Source organism: Mesoplodon densirostris, chromosome 10 (genome assembly GCF_025265405.1).
Source record: "Mesoplodon densirostris isolate mMesDen1 chromosome 10, mMesDen1 primary haplotype, whole genome shotgun sequence".
NCBI classification, from domain to species: domain Eukaryota; kingdom Metazoa; phylum Chordata; class Mammalia; order Artiodactyla; family Ziphiidae; genus Mesoplodon; species Mesoplodon densirostris.
In genome coordinates, this window is record NC_082670.1 from 109438690 (window position 1) to 109457415 (window position 18726).

Consider the following 18726-nt stretch of genomic DNA (forward strand, 5'->3'; position numbering starts at 1 on the left):
ACTGGGAAAAGACATTCTCCACGGGATGTTTGTAAGTAAAAAATGTGCAGTTATGTAAACAAAAAATGTGTCTGACCAGCAGTTTCTGTTGAGTCTGGGATTGAATGCAGGCTGATTAGAAACCTCCACTGAAAAGCCCCCGAGTCGGGATGTGTTTGTGTAAGAACTTGCCCCAGGCCACGTCACCCTCTCTCACGTTTATAGAGCGCTCTCTGCACAGAACGGGCCCGGGTTTCCCCCACAGGACTTGAGACAGTGCGATGCCCTCAGTGCACGTGCCGTACACAGCCCAGTGCGGCCTCAGGATGCTTCCAGAGCACTCAGACCAGAACAGTAAGGGTCTCAAGGGCCTTGGGGTGATGAGAAAACCCCGAACACGGGCACGTTCACAAGCACATACAGATGCACCCACACGTGTACACACGCACATGTCCCCAGGCCAAGTCTTTGATTCTTCGTCACTAACAAAATCCATAGTAACCATCAGAATGCAGCACTTGTTGCCTAAATCAGTATGTAGTTCCCTAATCGTTTGGGTGACATTCTCCGTGCCTGGGAAGGCTCCCAGTCGAGATCTTTCTGTGTCTAACAGTCTTAAGAAAGAAGATTTCCTTGTGACTGACCATGGTGATTTCTGCACTGCTTCAATGTAGAAATCCATCATCCTGGCCCAGATCCGGAAACGTTGCTTCCGTTTTATCTGATAGGGAAATGATTAAGTGAAAATAGGGGTAGGGGAGAAGTGACAGGCCTGGGAGTCCTTGTGACAGGAGGGAAAGCTTGCCTGGGGCGTTTTGCATATAAGGAACTGCAATTTGGTCTACCAAGAGCCCTTTTTCATCCAGATATGTGCAAGGGTCCTCATAACTGAGAATATTGACTAAATTCTTTCTTACTGTGGTCGTAATGTTCTGTAGTGCTTTGCAAACAGTCCCAGTGATACTTGTGAGACTGTTTGAGAGAGAATATTCGAGGATTATCCTGATTTTCACTGTGGGACTGTCATTATTTACTTTGACACCTTCTACACTGTAAGGCCCATGATAGGAATGACTTTTTTCCTATCGCATTTGTCTCCATTAACGGTTGTTGCAGTGAGCTGAACCACAGGGGGGCATTCTGAAAGAAAAGAATGTTTGTACTATGCCAACACGAAACACCTCCAACGGAATTTTAAGTTACCTGCTTTTAATCTCGAGGTCAACTACTCTCTTATCCGCTGCCTTTGGCCAAATCTGTGGGGGGGAGTAACTGTCGTGCCTTATTTATATAGTTGTCTGGCCGTAGAAGTTTGAAAAACAATTTGAAAAGCCTTCTTTTTTAGAGTAAAGAGAGAAAAGAAACAGCCTCCCTTTTGATGTTTCCAAATTAACATCCAAATCTGAGGCCTGGCTCTCTGTGACATTCTAAATATAGCTCAAAGCTGGTTGCTTGCATTCAACTGTTTTAAGTTCCTTGATTGATCAGTTTCTTCCAAGGACTCACGGGAAATCTCTCTGGCAAGTGCCTGTGGGAGGTGTTTTATTCAAGAAATGAACCCAGTGTGACTTTGGTTGTCTAGAGATGAGTGTGGCTGTGGCTTCCTTAGTGGGAGAAAGTGGGTGCTGGGCCGCCTTTGTGGGGTCTTGTGCCGGCTGGGGAAGCAGACGCTGGTGGTTACGCCCTGTGCCTGGTTGCTTCTCGCAGAGGTGTGGAGGGGAACGGGGGACGTGGAGGGACTTGAGCCCAGGCCTGATGGTTCTGCAGCCCAGCCTCCCTTCATCACACCGCACATGACTCGGTGTTCACACCGGCATGAGGCCTACAGAGAGGTGCTTCATTCTTTCCCACATAGCTTTTAAATTTAAATAAAGCCTCTGTGGGGAAAATGTCAGGGCATTTATGGGGCCAATTGGAGGGATACAAGGATTAAAAACACAGAGCAAAACAACTCTCAAGGCCCCGGGGCCTTGCCAGTGCCAGGCTGGCCTAAACCTCCCCGTTCCCAGTCATGCTGTCCGTTGTCATCTGCACTCCCGTGCTTCCGGGGGGACCTGCCCCCCCGATGACAGAAGGGCCCCGATGCAGACACACCTGGGTCCCGGTGTCTACTGGACTGCAGTTCCAGCCGTGGGCCTTAGACGCCTAACCATTCCGAGCCTTAGTTTTTTCATCTACCAAATGGTCCAGACAGTGCGGTGATAGGATAAAACAAGGCACATGGGGGCCCAGGGGAGGGTGGTGTCTCGTCCCCTTCACTCCGCCAGCCCCAACGGGGGACACCGAGGCTGGGAGCAGGGGTGCCGGGTTCTTGGGTCCCCTGCCCGGCTGCAGAGGCTGCGGTGAAGATCGACTGAAGGATAGATGGAAAGTGCTTCACAAAGTAAACAGATACCAAGGGCGGGTTCACGGCTGGTTTCTCTAACACAACTTTTAGAAACACGGGTTTCTACAAATCCTATGCCAACTTGATTTTAAGTTAAATCTCCTTGCTCAGCTGTGCTCCAGTAAGAAACCTGGAGGCCCTGGGTTGGGTGGTCTGGCTGGCAGCCTGGTGTGCACAGCACGGTGCTCACTTAGCATCCCGCTTACCTTTGTTTTCTATTTGACCTTAGAATTTTACAGGATGACCTCCTGGGCCTGCAGGGCTTTGCCAGCAAGGAGAGTTACATTCCTGCCCTTTGCTGAGTGCCTGCTGCATGTCAGGCACTGGCCAAGGCCCTTCTCATGCATTATTTCCTACCCCTCGTAACAGTTAATGACAGTTGCCCCGCTCAGAGGTGAGGGTCTGAGGCTCTCCGTGTCCACCAGAGCACATGTACCAGTCGGGGGCTGTTGGACTGCATCAGACCCCTGACCTCGGTAGCTTAAGAAAGGTTTATTTTTCCGCCGTGACATGAGAAGGCCAAGGCGGCTTCGGGACACCGCCGTGCCATCCACGCCCAAGGCTCCCTCTGTAGCTTTGCTCAGCTGTTCTCATCATCGCGTGGCTTTCATGCCCACGGGTACCAGCTCCAGCTCCCGGGCTCAGCAGGAGGCAGTACAGAGCTCCCCGTCGTGTTGCAGCTACACCGCAGGCGCCAGGACAGCATCACATGGCCAAGGCCAGCCGCAAGGGAGGCAGGAGATCTAACTTGTTTGCTGCGTGTTTGCTGGTTCAGACAGAACAGGGCCCAGTTGCTAAGAAGGGCACACAGGATGGACGCTGAAGCACCGTCTCCTCCGGCAGCCACGCTTCCAGGCGTGTTCTTTAGGGGAGCAGTTCTCACCCGTTTCTGCTTTATATGTTTTCTGAGCTATGTTTAGCTCACAGTGTCCGCTTTCTGTGTGCTTTCAGAAGGTTTAGACGTGAAGGTTATTATTGGGATCATGAGTATGTAGCGGTGAAGGTTGCTAATCGTGCATTAACCTTGGGTCAGGGCCTGTACAAGGAGCAGTGCGTGGACACAGGCGCTGGCATCCTGATGGCCGAGGGACCTGTCCCCCCAGCCCCCTTAAGCAGCCCCGTGAAGCGCTCAGCTTTGTCCTAGTACTTTTACCCCGAGGGGTAGCTCTTCCTTTGGTTGGAGGCAACGGAAACTCACTTAGGTGTCGTGGGCTCGCTTCTCCCTCAGCCCCACAGCCTTCTCCTTGCTGTGCAGCCCAGGCCTGAGCAGAGAGTAGAGGCATCACCAGTGTTGGCTGAGTGAGTGTGTGACCCGGAATAGATCAGACCAGAGACGCTACGAATATCAGCAAACACTCACATGAACGTATCTGCGTCAGCAGGGTGGAGAGGACCCAGCAGAGGGACCAGGACTCGGTCTGGTGGCTAAGGCTGGGGCAGGGCTGCTGTCGACTGGAGCTGGGGCAGGGGAGCCTCGAGGCCTGTAACTCGGGTGCTCGAGGCAGGCTCAGCCACCCAGCGGCACACGGCTTCCCAACGCCTGGCAGGTGGGCGAGGTGCTGGGTCTTGTCGGCTGAGTGGAGGAGCCTGAGGGGAGAAGAAAGGGTGTAGAGGAGGGGCCCATAGCTGAGAGCCGTGGTCCTCTCCGGGGATGCCCCTGAAACACTGGGGGGGGTGGTCTTGAAAAATACTGATGCCGGGGCCCCTCACTCCACAGAGACTCTGATCTCTCGGGACTTTGGTGTGGCCGTGGTGTCAGGACCTTTGAAATCCCCCAGGTGAGTCTAACAAGTAGCTGAGGTTGAGAACCACCGTTCCAGGCAGAGGAGGCCGTACGGTACTGGCAAAACTCAGATGCATGGGGTCACGTGCTTACGTCCTGTTCAGGTGGGACCCGCGGCCCGAGGGTTCAGCTGGACCCTGGAGTCTAGCCCCAGGAACGGAGGGGGAGCCAGCCCCTGGCCTGCGAAGCTCAGGGCTCTGTCATGAGACCCTGTGGACGCTCGGGAAGGATGCTAAGCAGGGAGTAACCCCGCGGCGAGATGGGATCCAGGGCAGGGCCAGCGAGGGAGGGGGTGGCAGGCAGAGTTGGGGGAGCCTCCACGAGGTCTGAGCAGGTGGAGAACCAGGGGTGGGAGTTTCTGTGCTGCTCTAAGTACAGCACCGAGGAAGCCGGGCCTCTCGTTCACGCCGTCCCTGGTCACCAGCTGCTCACGGTGACTCACTGGAAACCCCTTGGAGCAGTGGTATGAGCAGGAGAGAGGGGCCGGAGAGGCGGGCAGCCCCCAGTCCCACCTGCTGCTGGGGCGGCGGTGTTGGGAGGATGTGGGCAGCAGGAGCCCTTCCGTCTCCAGCTCAGCGGCTCCGGGCCCTTCCCGTGAGCAGCCTCCCGACTCTGCACCGCGGAGCATTCAGAGTTACATTGGTGGGGCCCGAGTTGCCCTCTCTTTATTTACGGAGTATAAAACAACCATTCCTAACTGATTAACAGTGAATTAATCATCTGCAAATATTTGAGGGAAGGTGTTAAAGGCAGTTTGTATGTGTCTTATTTATTTTTTAACTTTTAAAAAAACTCAGGCGGGGCTGGGGTGTACGTGAGAAGAGGAAGCTCTGGGGAAGTGTCTGCGGGCGGCAGTTAAGCCTGACTCTTTTGTGCGAGCCCTGCCCAGTCAGAAGAAGAGTATTCCAGAAATTCAAGGGGAGAAGAGAGTACCTGTGTGTTTTCCACACAGGGAGAGTTTTGAGTCAGGGCCCCTGCGGGATCTAGTCTGTAATTGCTGTCAGCTACACTCATATGTTCTGTTTCCAGTGTTTGAAAACTGTGTACATTTTCTTGCTGTAGTAAACATGAGAGTGAAAGGGATGCCTGGAGGGCGCGCGGGGCCCCACCCGCAGTGGGTGCAGGCGTCAGACGCAGAAGGCAGGCCCCGGCCGCCTCTGGGTCCCTTCCAGGCCTTCGTGGTCCCTCCCCCTTGCCCTTCTGTATTCACGTTAAACGTCCCCAGACCTGCCAGCTTGGATATCCGTCTCTGACATGGGATTGTTTGGTCGCTTGCCTCTTTCTTGCGTAAAGCAAAAACCTCCACGAGCCTCCGTTTGCTCATCTATAAAATGAAGGTGATGGTGACGATAATACTGACAGCAGTGAAGTTACCTGTGGCTGCGACAAACCGAGAGGGGTCAGGTTCACACCTGGGGGCAGCCAGGGTCCCGGCAAGGCTGGTGGACACCCAGACGGCTGGGCCCAGCCCCCAGATTTTCCGCTTCAATTGGGCAGGTTCCAAGAAGTGGGCCAGGGTCACCACAGGTGTTTCTTGGGTAGAATTTACTTTAAATAAGGTGCAGCGTCGGGAATTCCCTGGCGGTCCAGTGGTTAGGACTCCGTGCCTCCACTGCCTGGTCAGGGAACTAAGATCCTGCATGCCATGTGGTGCGGCCAAAAAATAAAAATAAAAATAAAAAAAGTGCAACGTCAGTGTCGTTAAACTTGGAAGTATAATATCTGCAGTCAGCAGACTGGGCATCTCCTGCAGCAGATACAGCCCGGGGACCTCCCTTGTGCAGTCTGTGCTGGGCGTGGGCTGCAGAAATGACACAGACCCGGGTACCTACCTCCAGAGCCTCCCAGGGCAGGGAAGGTGGCAGATACCCTGGGCCTCTGGTGGAAGTGTCCCTGAGGGTAAAGGGAGACGGGTCTTCCTGGAGGGTGAGCATGGGGAGAAGCTTCAGAGTACACAACTCCGGTGACCTTGGACAGGACACTAAGCCTCCCCGAGCCTCCATTTCCCCACCTGTGACTTGAGTCATAGCATCTACCTGGTGAGGAAACATGATGTGGTAGCTGCCGGGCGCGTATCAGTATCAGTAAATATTGGCGCTGCCCTCCGCCCACCCACAGACGCCTGCTCTCTTCATCCCCAGACGCAGTCTTCAAGAAGAGGACCTCATTGTCCATCTCCCCCAAGACTAGGGGCGTACTTCCCATCTTCTCTGACGCAAGGGGCTCACACTCCCCATTTTATTTAAGTCGAACTCCATGTCACCCTCAACGGCACCTCTTGAAGGATGTCCGTCACCGAGCACCCTCTTTACCACCATCTGGGGGCTTCCCTTTATCATGTCCATTCTTTATGTGCTACTGATTCCATTTTTAAAGACATTTAGGGGACTTCCCTGAGGGTCCAGTGGTTAAGACTTCGCATTCCAATGCTGCAAGTGCGGGTTCGATCCCTGTTCAGGGAGCTAAGATCCCACATGCCTCATGGCATGCCAAAAAACCAAAACAAAATAGAAGCAATATTGTAACAAATTCAATAAAGCCTTTAAAAATGGTCCACATCAAAAAAAAAAACTTTAAAAAAATGAATTAAAATGAAGACATTTAGACTGATTGCTGGGGAAGGTGCCCTGATCTATTCACATGTGAAGCAGGTGACAAAAACACGCAGCCCTTTTGAAGGTTAGAGGCAAGTTTTGGTCTGAATCCTGCATCAAGCTCAGCGTGAGGGGCTCTGAGAGCCACATGGATGCTTCTGGAAGCCCAGTGCCGTCTTTTCTCATCTCAGGGCAGGAAGTGCCTGATAACTTGTCACCCTGTTACCTTTCTAAAGGAGTTTCCTCGAAGGGAGTGTTTGTTCACTCAAAACTACTCACCTGGCCCCGAGGTGGAAATATTTAAGGCTTTCTGGTAAGGAGAAAACAGACTCCACTCTCTGTCTCTGGAGGAAGCAGTTTCTGGAGTGTTCAGGTGTGTCACGTGTTGGAGGAGGAAAACAGTCGAATTACCTACACGTGGTGCTGTGTGAAAAAGGAAAAGTGGATAATTCTAGGGAAGGGAGTTCTCAGCACCACAGACACTCTGTGCACAGGTCAGGAGCTGAGAGAAGATGGACCTCATTTTAATGTATATGTAGGTTATATTTGAAAGGAGAGCAAAACATCTACCTTGGTATCTGGAAGACTTGAGTTCAAGTCATTTCAACCACTTTCTTGCTCTGTGACCCTGGACAAGTTCCCCAAGCTCCCTGAACCTCAGTGTTCTCATCTACAGCAAGAGAAGGGTCAAAGTCTCTACCTACCCCATAGGGTCAGTGAAGGGACCCGGTGAGGTAGTACATGTAGAGGGCCTGGCCCCGTGTGGGGACTGGACACCCGACACCCACACAGGCCCCGCCCCCTCCAAGTGCAGGTCACTAGGGTAAGAGAAGCAGGGAAGAATGACACAGCCAGGGCGGGGGGCACAGTCCCTGCAGAAATGGCTCCAGGTGAGCTGAGACTTGAATGACAGCTGGAACTCCATCCAGGCAGAGGTGCAGAGGCACAGAGGCCCAGGCAGGAAGCGGGCACGGGCTTCCCCGTCACGAGCTAGGCACCATGAGTCAGAGGCGTGTCCTCCTGCATTAAAGGTGAGCATCCCAAGCTTTGGGGAGGCAGAGGCCAGGTCACGTAGTAGGAAGGGCATGCGGGTTCCCTGCGCCATCCAGGATGCGGATGGTTGAGGAGAGAAACCATGATCGGGCTGGGTGACCAAAGCCTGGAGCTTGGGGACCATCAGCTGCTCGGGAGGAAGGGAACCTGCTGCTGCCAGAGCCTCACAGACGGCCTGGACCAGGGTGCTGAGCAGGGCTTGGCTGCTTCAAACGGATCAGCTCCTGGGTCTCTACAACCACCGTCAAGCAGCTTGGTGCTGCCCACGTGGCCAAGGGATTCTGGAGGCCTGGGTGACATCAGCCACCTCTTAACGCAGTGCTTTGTGTGGGCTCTGGACCAGCGTGTGCCCGCAGCTGCAGCCTACCCGGTGGCCTGGCCACCTCCAGCACCAGCTGAGGGCCTGCCACTGCCCACCCTCCCGCCGGGTGTCCCTGCCCCGGGTCCCCTCAGTGCTCCTGCAACACCTTCCAGCAGAGGAAGGTTCTGCTCCATGGTGCCTTTCGGCTGTCTGTCCACGCGTTGGCCTCTTAGCTCCTCCAGCTTTGGAGCCGGGACTTCTTCTCCTGGTCACTCCCTGAGGGGAGGTGTCATGACTGGGAAATAAGGAAGCTGAGTGGCCCCCTGAGGTCACTGCCATCCTCTCTGCAGTCGGGGCCCGTCTCTGGGGGGAGCGAGGTGGGGAGAGACGGGGTCGGGAGGAGGCCCCACGGAGGGCAGGGTCGTGGGCGCAGAGGTCAGAGCAGGAAATGGACACCAGCCCGGGCCTGCACTGGGTCAGCAGCAGGACATGTCTGGGGGCCTTGTGCTTGGACAGCAGAGGTCCCCACCTGTTTTGGGCAGGAAGGAGGGTGCCTGGTGGCCTTCAGTGTCCGGAGCCTCCCGTTATGGGCTGAGTCAGAGCTGTCCTTGACCCTTCAGAGCCTACAGTTGTGGACTGGCTGCTGGCCAGGTGGCTTGGGAGGCTGGTGCCTTTAGCTGTCGATTTATGACGCCCTTGGTCATGGGCGTCTTAAAAACGAGCTTTGGAGATGTGCCCTCTGGGCCTTTTCTTCCCGGGCAGCTGCTCCCTGGCTGCTGGGTCCGTGTGCCGGCAGCCCTGGCGACCCCCGAGCACGCCAGCCCGAGCCCTGCATTGCGCTCCACGAGGCCAGCTTCTCCCCACCACGTGCCAGACGCCTTCTAGATTCAAACACTCTGCACCCGCTTAGGTAACGATTACTTTGGATTATTTTTTCCCATCTGCAAACACTGAGTCTTTTCCTGAAGACATTCAAGTCGGGTGGATTGACACCTGTCCCCATTGTTAGGGACCCGCAGACTGTTCCAGCGCATCTGAGACCAGGGGCCGGGAGCGGCCGTGGTGAGAGGCAGGACCTGGAGTGATCGCCTGGGTTCAAACCACCAGGCAGGTGGTGTGGTCAGGGACACGACCCGGGGCCCCCCCTTCCTTGTGAGGTGGGGATGCTGGCGGTGGTGCCTGGATGCAGAGCTCCCATGGTCGCCACCTGGGAGGCCCGAGAGTGAGCAGGCCTGGCCCAGGGGAGCCCGGCAGGGGTGGCGCGGGTCATACACGCGGACTGGTGACTGAAGCAGAAATGGTGATTGTAGCTGCCGTCCTCTTTTGGTCCCCGACAAAGCCGCAGGCCGCAGCAAGCCTGCAGGGATGGCCCGTCTCCTCGATTCAGGCGCGGTGGGTGCGGGTTCAGGGTCCCACCCTGAACAGCAGGCTGGGGCCGGGACCCAGGTCCCCACATGTCTCCCCAGGCCTGGGAGCTGCCGCTGCCCTTCAGGACGTTAACATTAGGAATAACTCTGGCTGCAGGTGGACCAGGAAGAGGAGCCACCGAGAGAAATGTTAAAACAGGTGGGGCCAGGGTCGGCTTCCCTGGGATGTGTCCCTGGGGAAGGCCACACCGACTGCCCCGTGGGGGGCTGCCTGGGGGAGGGGCCTCATCTCTGTTCTGTGAGCTGGAGCCTTTCGGAAGGGGGAGCACAACAGCCTGGGACCGGGCCTGGCCGGCCCACCAAGAGCTAAAAATAACTGCCGAGGGCCTCCCTGGTGGCGCAGTGGTTGAGAGTCCGCCTGCCGATGCAGGGGATGCGGGTTCGTGCCCCGGTCTGGGAGGATCCCATATGCCGCGGAGCGGCTGGGCCCGTGAGCCATGGCCGCTGGGCCTGCGCGTCCGGAGCCTGTGCTCCGCAACGGGAGAGGCCACAACAGTGAGAGGCCCGCATACCGCAAAAAAAAATAAAAAAATAAAAAAAATAAAAATAAAAATAAAAATAACTGCCGAGATGCCGCCAAGGGCCAGGGCCTCTGGGAGAACGGGAGCAGCCGGCGGGTTCCCTCTCCCCTCCCTGGGAAAGGACCCCATGTGGCAGACGAGGTGCTTCACAAGTACCTGTTACCCACCTGCAAATAATAAAGGCCCAGCTGTGCTTGCTCCTTTCCTGAGGGTGTTTGTGGCCTTTGCTTAATTTCGCTGCACATGTTGCCTCCAAGGTAGCAAGAGGGATCTTCGCTCCATTTCCCAGGTGAGGCAGCGAGCCGGGCGGGCCAGGACCAGAACCAGAACTCCTGCTCACAGCTCTGGGAAGCGCCCTCCGTGCCTTGATTTCTGTCCCATTAGCGGTAAGAGGAAGAAGTCAAAGGCCACCGAGGACCCCAGTGGGATACTCAGACCAGGGGCATCTCATGGACAAGCACCCTGGGGGCACCTCGCGTATTCAGCACCTGCCTGGATATCCGAGAAGGAAGCTCTGCGTGTGAAACCTGGGCGAGTCGGAGCCGGAGAGCTGGGCTCCCAGGGGCCAGGCTGGAGAATTGAGTTTGCAGGACACGCTGAGACGGAGGTGGCCCGAGTGGCTGCACCCAGGCTCTGCCCCAGACGAGCTGTGTGCCGGGCCTCTCTGGGCCTCTGCCTCTGCAAAAATGAGCCGAGCGGAACCTGCGGCGTGAGCTGGACCTACGCAGAACATGCTCGGAACCGAGCGTGAAGTCGGGGTGCAGTCTCTGCCCAAGGCCACTGCATGGTAGCAGCTTCTCCAGGAGGACCGTGGGCTCCTGCCCTGATTCTGGAAGCAGAGGGTGGGCAGCAGGGGCCCTGCCTGCTGGAGCTGGAGGAGCCCTGGAGAGACCCCCCGTCCCTTAGCATCTCACGCCCACCCAGATCCAAGCCAGCCAGCCCGACATAGCAGTGTGGAGGAAGGTGGTTGCCTGGTGAGCCCCAGAAAGCAGGCAGACTGGTCATCGCCTCCCGGGGGACGACCGCCACACTGCAGGCCCCTCTCAGTGTGGTCAACCACAAGCACGCACCCAACTGTAAGCGCCAAGACAGCAACCCAGTGACCCGCTTCCTGGGTCCTGCCCGGAACCTCGTCTGTAACGGTCTCGGTGAGCGTCTGCTGAATTATGAGGCAGTTGACTAAAAACGATCGTTTCTCTGGGTTTGCCCAAGTTCAGACTCGTGAATCTGTGTGTGTGTGTATGAATTTGGACTAGAGGATGGGCCCTGTTTAAAGAAAATCAAATAACGCTTTCCCACTGGGGAACATCCGTCATCTCTGTGCTCGTGGTTTTTTCCGTGGATCACCCCCCATTTAACCCTTGCAGCAATGTGGTGAGACAGCCAACGTGCCCATGGAGGAAGCAAGCTGGCTCAGAGATGGAAAGTAACTTGCCCAAGGCAGCACAGCCAATGCGGGGAGGTGGGGGAGGAGCAAAGCTGGGGTCAAATCCCTGTACTCCTTGCCTTGCTAAGACCTTGACTTTTGGAAAACTGCTTTGGAGTGAGGCGTCGCAGGCCCTGTCCCACCGGCGATGGGAGCAGCTGTGAGCAGCCTGGCTTGGAGTGCAGTCCCCAGGCAAGCGGCCCTGGGGTTTCTGCACCGCCCGACAGAAGTGCCCGAGCAGCTCCAGGAACAGCTTAGGACGCGCAGTCTGTCGGGGGAGGGGTGCCAGCTCCCCACCAAGCCCTCCGCCAGGGCTCTGCTCGAAGATGCTCTGATCCCCACGGGTGGCACCCAAGCTCAGCCAATGGACAGAGAGTGTTGGGCCGATACAAGGAGTGGAAACGCATTCCTTCTGCCCTGCCCCCCCCCATTCCTCAGAGACGGCGTCGCCGCATTTCCCACACTGACTGCATCCTCTGAGCATCACAGGGGGGTGGGGCTCCCCGTTTTCAGAGTGAGTCCAGCCTGGGCGAGCTTCGCGTGATGCTCCAGAGGGCTGCAGCTCGGGACCTGGCCCCGTGTTTCTGGCTGTGTGGCTGGGACAGTCCAGTCTGTCTCTCAGAACCACATTTTCCCCGTCTGTGTGATGGGCCTGAGGCTTCCCCTAGAGACCCTAAATCACAGCAGCCAACACAAACTCCATGTGCAGTAAATGCATGATTCTTCCCCTCCCCTCCGCTCTGCCCTCGCTAGGAGGTTTGAGACCGCCCTCCCTGCCACGCTTGCTTCCTTCCTTCAACACAGAAAACCAAGTTGGCTGGCAGGGGCCAGCTGTCTTCCCCAGAGTCATGGAGAAGGGCCGGATCATTTTGGCACCATAATAGTAATTATTTCTTTCCTCGGCTATTGTGCAGATATCACCAGATCGGAAAACTCGCTTAGAGGGTTTATTCAGTGGAAACTTCCTCTTTTACCAAAAAAGGAGAGGAATCATCTGTGGTGCTTCATCTCAAGGCCCAGGAACAGAGTCCAAGGCCCCTGGGGGGCGGAGGGAGGGCTGGGCTGATCTGGAGCAGGTCAACCCCTCCTTTTGTCCACGGACCCGCCAACCAAGAGCCCCCGAGGTCATGCGGCTCCTGGGCTTGAAGCATCTCTGTAAAACGGCACTGTTTCTGTGAACTAAAGTTTCTCCAAGTGGGAGAAGCTGCTGTGAGATGTGAGGACGGGCCTGTGATGAGATTTCTAAATGACGCAGGTGGATACAGACGTCCCTCTCGAGCTCGAGACCCAGAACGGGGGTGAGCTGACCTCCACTGAACACGCTGTGTGCTGGGCACGACACTGAGGGCTCTCTCACATCTGTGTGGGGACAGGTCCGGACACAGTTGAGACGTTGGCTGGTCTCCCGGGACCCGCCTGACCCCGTGCGTTTCCCCTGCCGCTGTCACAGAATAGGGGACCATTTGAAGTAGCTGTAGGGAGCCTCCTAGACCATCCTCACCTGCAAGGACACCATTCACTGTTTGAAGCTAGTGTGTTTATACACATTTTCAAGTTTCCCCTTTAGTGATAGCTTGTCATCGTCATGGTATGTTGACTGGTTTACCCATAAAGTACGTCTGACTTTAAGGCCTTTTTGAAGAGTGATCGAGAAAAGGAAACCGTAAGTGACGTCCCCACTCTCCATGCTCCAACTGCAGAACTGCTGAGAGCACAGAGGATGCTTTGTCTCCCAGTGCCAGGCACGGGGGGGGGGCGCCCGGGAGGAGGTGCTGCGGGTTGAACCTGCTGCGGGGCCGGGATCGTGGGTCAGTTTGCACAGAGAACTCGTGCCATTTCCTCCACACCCGAGAGCCTCACTACTTCATCCGTTCATTTCTTCATTCACTTGTTCATTCTGTGATTTACTGATCACCTGCCAGGGCCAGGCCGGCTTCACACCTGTGAAGGGGACGGCGCAGTCCCTGCCCTTGTCAGACACTAAGCGGAAATGAATGACTTCAGAGTGTTTAACTCAGAGATCGGTGTCAGGAGGAAGGTGAAACGGGGTGGGGTGGGCGGTGGAGCAGGAGACTGGCCTCACTGAGGTGGTGACAGCTGAGCCAGGACCAGAGGAGGGGAGGGTGGCCGTGAGTATCCGGGCCGCAGGGCACCTGCAGAGGCCAGGCGGCAGGAGAGCAGGCGCCGTGGGGGGAGGGGGAGGTGACGCAGGTGCCAAGGGCAGGCCCCCTCGCCTGTAAAATGGGGGTAAGAGACCCCACGCGCTGTGCTGCAGACCTGATGGCATCGCCAGCACCAGCACGTGTGGGAGGAGCTCAGTGAGCAAACACGCACCCCTTTCCTGTAGCACGGACGCAGGCTGGCAGCCTTCATCCCGGGGCGCTGATGCACCTGGCCAAAGGCAGCCAAGTTGGGGTGCCCTGAGCCTACTTCAGATGTCCCCCAGCTCACGACACCATGCAGCTTCCTTCGTGTCCCCAGGGCTCTTCCGGGACTTTATCTTTCAGGAGTTCAGGGAGGAGTTTCTTCCTCAGGGGCAATCCACTCATCTGGGAATGGGGACACGTCTCCTGCCAGACTCACGGCTGGGCCTCGAGCTGTCTCACTGGTTTTGGGAAGTTGGAGGGTCCCAGAGCCAAGATGTAGAATCCTTGAGGACAGGAGCCGTGTTGCTAATTTTACATGTATGTGTGTATTATGTACTGTATATTGTATTTGTGTCTGTGCACTGGGATATTGCCTCATACAGGTTCTCACAAACAGTAAGAAATCAACAGGGACTTCCCTGGTGGTCCAGTGGTTAGGACTCAGCGTGAGGACCTGGGTTCAATCCCTGGTCAGGGAACTAAGATCCTGCATGGTGCAGCCAGGAAAAAAGAAAAGAAATCAAGAAATACTTGTAGATCACAGCTTTTCTGCCCGAATCAGTCAGCACTTGCCACAGTAATATTGTGTAGCAAAGCCCCCCAGGCTCATGAGCATAAGACAACAATTGCTTTGTTTTCCTTGCATATCTGTAGGTTGGCTGACTTGGGCCGGGCCTGGCTGCGCTCGGATTGGGCCCGGTCCTCTCCTTGAGCTCTCATCCTCCTTGGGCCAGTAGTCTAGCCAAAGCCTGCTCCTCCCAGGGCGATGTCAGAAGCATGAGGGAATGGTGGGACCATGTGATGCTTTTTAAAGTCTTGGCTCAGACTGGCCCCACCATCACCTCCGCCCGTAGTCCACTGGCCAAGCCCAAGGTCGGGACATCATACATTCCTCAACTGGTGTGAGGACCCGCAGTGACACGGGGCAGAGAGCTCAGGTGGAGGAGGCTCCCCTAGAAAAGAGCTGAGGCTCCTCCCAGTGTTGACCTGGGCCCAGGTTATCAAGGATGGAACCCAAGGCGATTTTAAACAGCACGTAGGCAGTCACTTGTTATTTTAAAAGATACATATTTATTGACCAGAGGGCAGACAGCAGAAGTAAGGAGAACTACAATCCTGCAGCCTGTGGAACAAAAACCACATTCACAGAAAGATAGACAAGATGAAAAGACAGGGGACTTTGTACCAGATGAAGGAACAAGATAAAACACCAGAAAAACAACTAAATGAAGTGGAGATAGGCAACGTTCCAGAAGAAGAATTCAGAATGATGATAGTGAAGATGATCCAGGACCTCGGAAAAAGAATGGAGGCGAAGATCGAGAAGAGGCAAGAAATGTTTAACAAAGACCTAGAAGATTTAAAGAACAAACAAACAGTGATGAACAATACAATAACTGAAATGAAGAATACACTAGAAGGAATCAATAGCAGAATAATTGAGGCAGAAGAACAGAGAAGTGACCTGGAAGACAGAATGGTGGAATTCACTGCTGCAAAACAGAATAAAGAAAAAAGAATGAAAAGAAATGGAGACAGCCTAGGAGACCTCTGGGACAACATTAAACACAGCAACATTCGCGTTATAGGGGTCCTAGAAGGAGAAGAGAGAGAGAAAGGACCAGAGAAAATATTTGAAGAGATTATAGTTGAAAACTTCCCTAACATGGGAAAGGAAATAGTTAATCAAGTCCAGGAAGCACAGAGAGTCCCATACAGGATAAACCCAAGGAGAAACACGCCGAGACGCATAGTAATCAAATTGGCAAAAATTAAAGACAAAGATTATTAAAGGCAGCAAGGGAAAAATGACAAATAACATACAAGGGAACACCCATAAAGTTAACAGCTGATTTCTCAGCAGAAACTCTACAAGCCAGAAGGGAGTGGCATGATATACTTAAAGTGATGAAAGGGAAGAACCTACAACCAAGATTACTCTACCCAGCAAGGATCTCATTCAGATTCGATGGAGAAATCAAAAGCTTTACAGACAAGCAAAAGCTAAGAGATTCAGCACCACCAAACCAGCTCTACAGCAAATGCTAAAGGAACTTCTCTAGGTGGGAAACACAAGAGAAGAAAAGGACCTACACAAACAAACCCAAAACAATTAAGAAGATGGTCATAGGAACATACATATCAATAATTACCTTAAATGTGAATGGATTAAGTGCTCCAACCAAAAGACACAGGATCGCTGAGTGGATACAAAAACAAGACCCATATATATGCTGTCTACAAGAGACCCACTTCAGACCTAGGGACACATACAGACTGTAAGTGAGGGGATGGGAAAAGATATTCCATGTAAATGGAAATCCAAAGAAAGCTGGAATAGCAATACTCATATCAGATAAAATAGACTTTAAAATAAAGAATGTTACAAGAGACAAGGAAGGACACTACATAACGATCAAGGGATCAATCCAAGAAGAAGATGTAACAATTATAAATATATATGCACTCAACATAGGAGCAACTCAGTACCTAAGGCAACTGCTAACAGCTATAAAAGAGGAAATCAACAGTAACACAATAATAGTGGGGGACTTTAACACCTCACTTACATCACTGGACAGATCATCCAAACAGAAAATTAGTAAGGAAACACAAGCTTTAAATGACACAATAGACCAGACAGATTTAATTTATATTTATAGGACATTCTATCTATAAACAGCAGATTACACTTTCTTCTCAAGTGCACATGGAACATTCTCCAGTATAGATCACATCTTGGCTCACAAATCAAGCCTCAGTAAATTTAAGAAAATTGAAATCATATCAGGCATCTTTTCTGACCACAATGCTATGAGATTAGAAACCAATTACAAGGAAAATAACATAAACACAAACACATGGAGGCTAAACAATATGTTACGAAATAACCAAGAGATCACTGAAAAAATCAAAAGAGGAAATCAAAATACCTAGAGACAAATGACAACGAAAACACGACGATCCAAAGCCTGTGGGATGAAGCAAAAGCAGTTCTAAGAGGGAAGTTTATAGCTATAGAATCCTACCTCAAGAAACAACAAACATCTCAAATAAACAATCTAACCTTACATCTAAAGGAACTAGAGGAAGAAGAACAAACAAAACCCAAAGTTAGTAGAAGGAAAGAAATCCTAAAGATCAGAGCAGAAATAAATGAAATAGAAACAAAGAAAACAATAGCAAAGATCAATAAAACTAAAAGCTGGTTCTTTGAGAAGATAAACAAAATGGATAAACCATTAGCCAGACTCATCAAGAAAAAGAGGGAGAGGACTCAAACCAATAAAATTAGAAATGAAAAAGGAGAAGTTACAACAGACACCACAGAAATACAAAGCATCCTAAGAGACTACTACAAGCAACTCTATGCTAATAAAATGGACAACCTGGAAGAAATGGACAAATTCTTAGAAAGGGATAACCTTCCAAGACTGAACCAGGAAGAAATAGAAAATATGAACAGACCAATCACAAGTAATGAAATTGAAACTGTGATTAAAAATCTTCCAACAAACAAAAGTCCAGGACCAGACGGCTTCACGGGTGAATTCTATCGAACATTTAGAGAAGAGCTAACACCCATCCTTCTCAAACTCTTCCAAAAAACTGCAGAGGAAGGAACACTCCCAAACTCATTCCATGAGGCCAACATCATCCTGATACCAAAACCAGGCAAAGATACTACAAAAACAGAAAATTACAGACCAATATCACTGATAAATATAGATGCAAAAATCCTCAACAAAATAGTAGCAAACAGTCCAAGAACACAGTAAAAGGATCATACACCATGATCAAGTGGGATTTACACTAGCCAGGTCACGGAAGCAACCTAAATGCCCACTGACAGATGAACGGATGAAGAAGATGTGGTACTATATACAATGGAATATTACTCAGCCATAAGAAGGAACGAAACTGGGTCATTTGTAGAGATGCGGATGGATCTAGAGACTGTCATACAGAGGGAAGTTAGTCAGAAAGAGAAAAATGAATATGGTATATTAACGCATGTATGTGGAACCTAGAAAAATGGTACAGATGAACAGGTTTGCAGGGCAGAAATAGAGACACAAATGTAGAGAACAAACATATGGACACCAAGGGGGGAAAGTGGCGGTGGGGGGGGGTCGTGGTGGTGGGATAAACTGGGAGATTGGGATTGACATGTATACACTAATATGTATAAAATGGATAACTAATAAGAACCTGCTGTATATTAAAAAACAGAGAAATCGTAAAATAAATGATATATCAGTTAGGAATTAAGTTTTGTTGCTGGAATAAAGATGGATCATAACAGTGGGTTAAACAAGAAAAAGTTAATTTCTCTCTAACTGGAAAGATGTCTGGAGATATTCCAGGCCTGTGTTTTAAGATGTAGGTTTTATTATTACTCAGGTATGGTGAGATCAACAGATCAGGGACAGGAGACAACTGCCATTGAAAAGATAGTTGTAAGGAAAAAAAAAAAAAAGATAATTGTTACAGTCCCAGAAGTGGGGGATGCCACCCCCATGCAGGGCCACATGGGGAAGGACCAGGAGGGGCAGGGGGAGCAGGGAACTGGGGACAGGACTCTTTACTGAGGTTTCCCTGGAGAGGGTTGGTAAGGCAGGGGGAGCAGGCTGAGGATTGGCTGCTTTGAATGATTTCAGTGGGCTCAGGGGAGTGGGAGGCCGTCTCTAGTTGTCTGGTACAGACCCTGGGGTGAATTACGGCAGGAGGATATTGGCCTGAGTGTGAGAGCCAGATAGAGGAGAAGGGGGTGGGGTGAGTGGGCTCTGGATTGGTTAGTTTGCATATGAAAGGCACCCTGGAAGGCAGGTTGATATTCTGTGGGAATTGGATAGCCCTAGGAGGGCTTCCCCCTGGTTTCCCCAGGGT

At 52.6% G+C, this 18726-nt stretch overlaps 1 protein-coding gene across 3 annotated transcripts in view; it reads left to right on the forward strand.

Annotated features, from left to right (window-relative positions):
* The window catches only part of MGLL (monoglyceride lipase), a 100282-nt gene that overhangs the window by 38663 nt on the left and 42893 nt on the right, over positions 1-18726 (forward strand). The window lies entirely within an intron of this gene.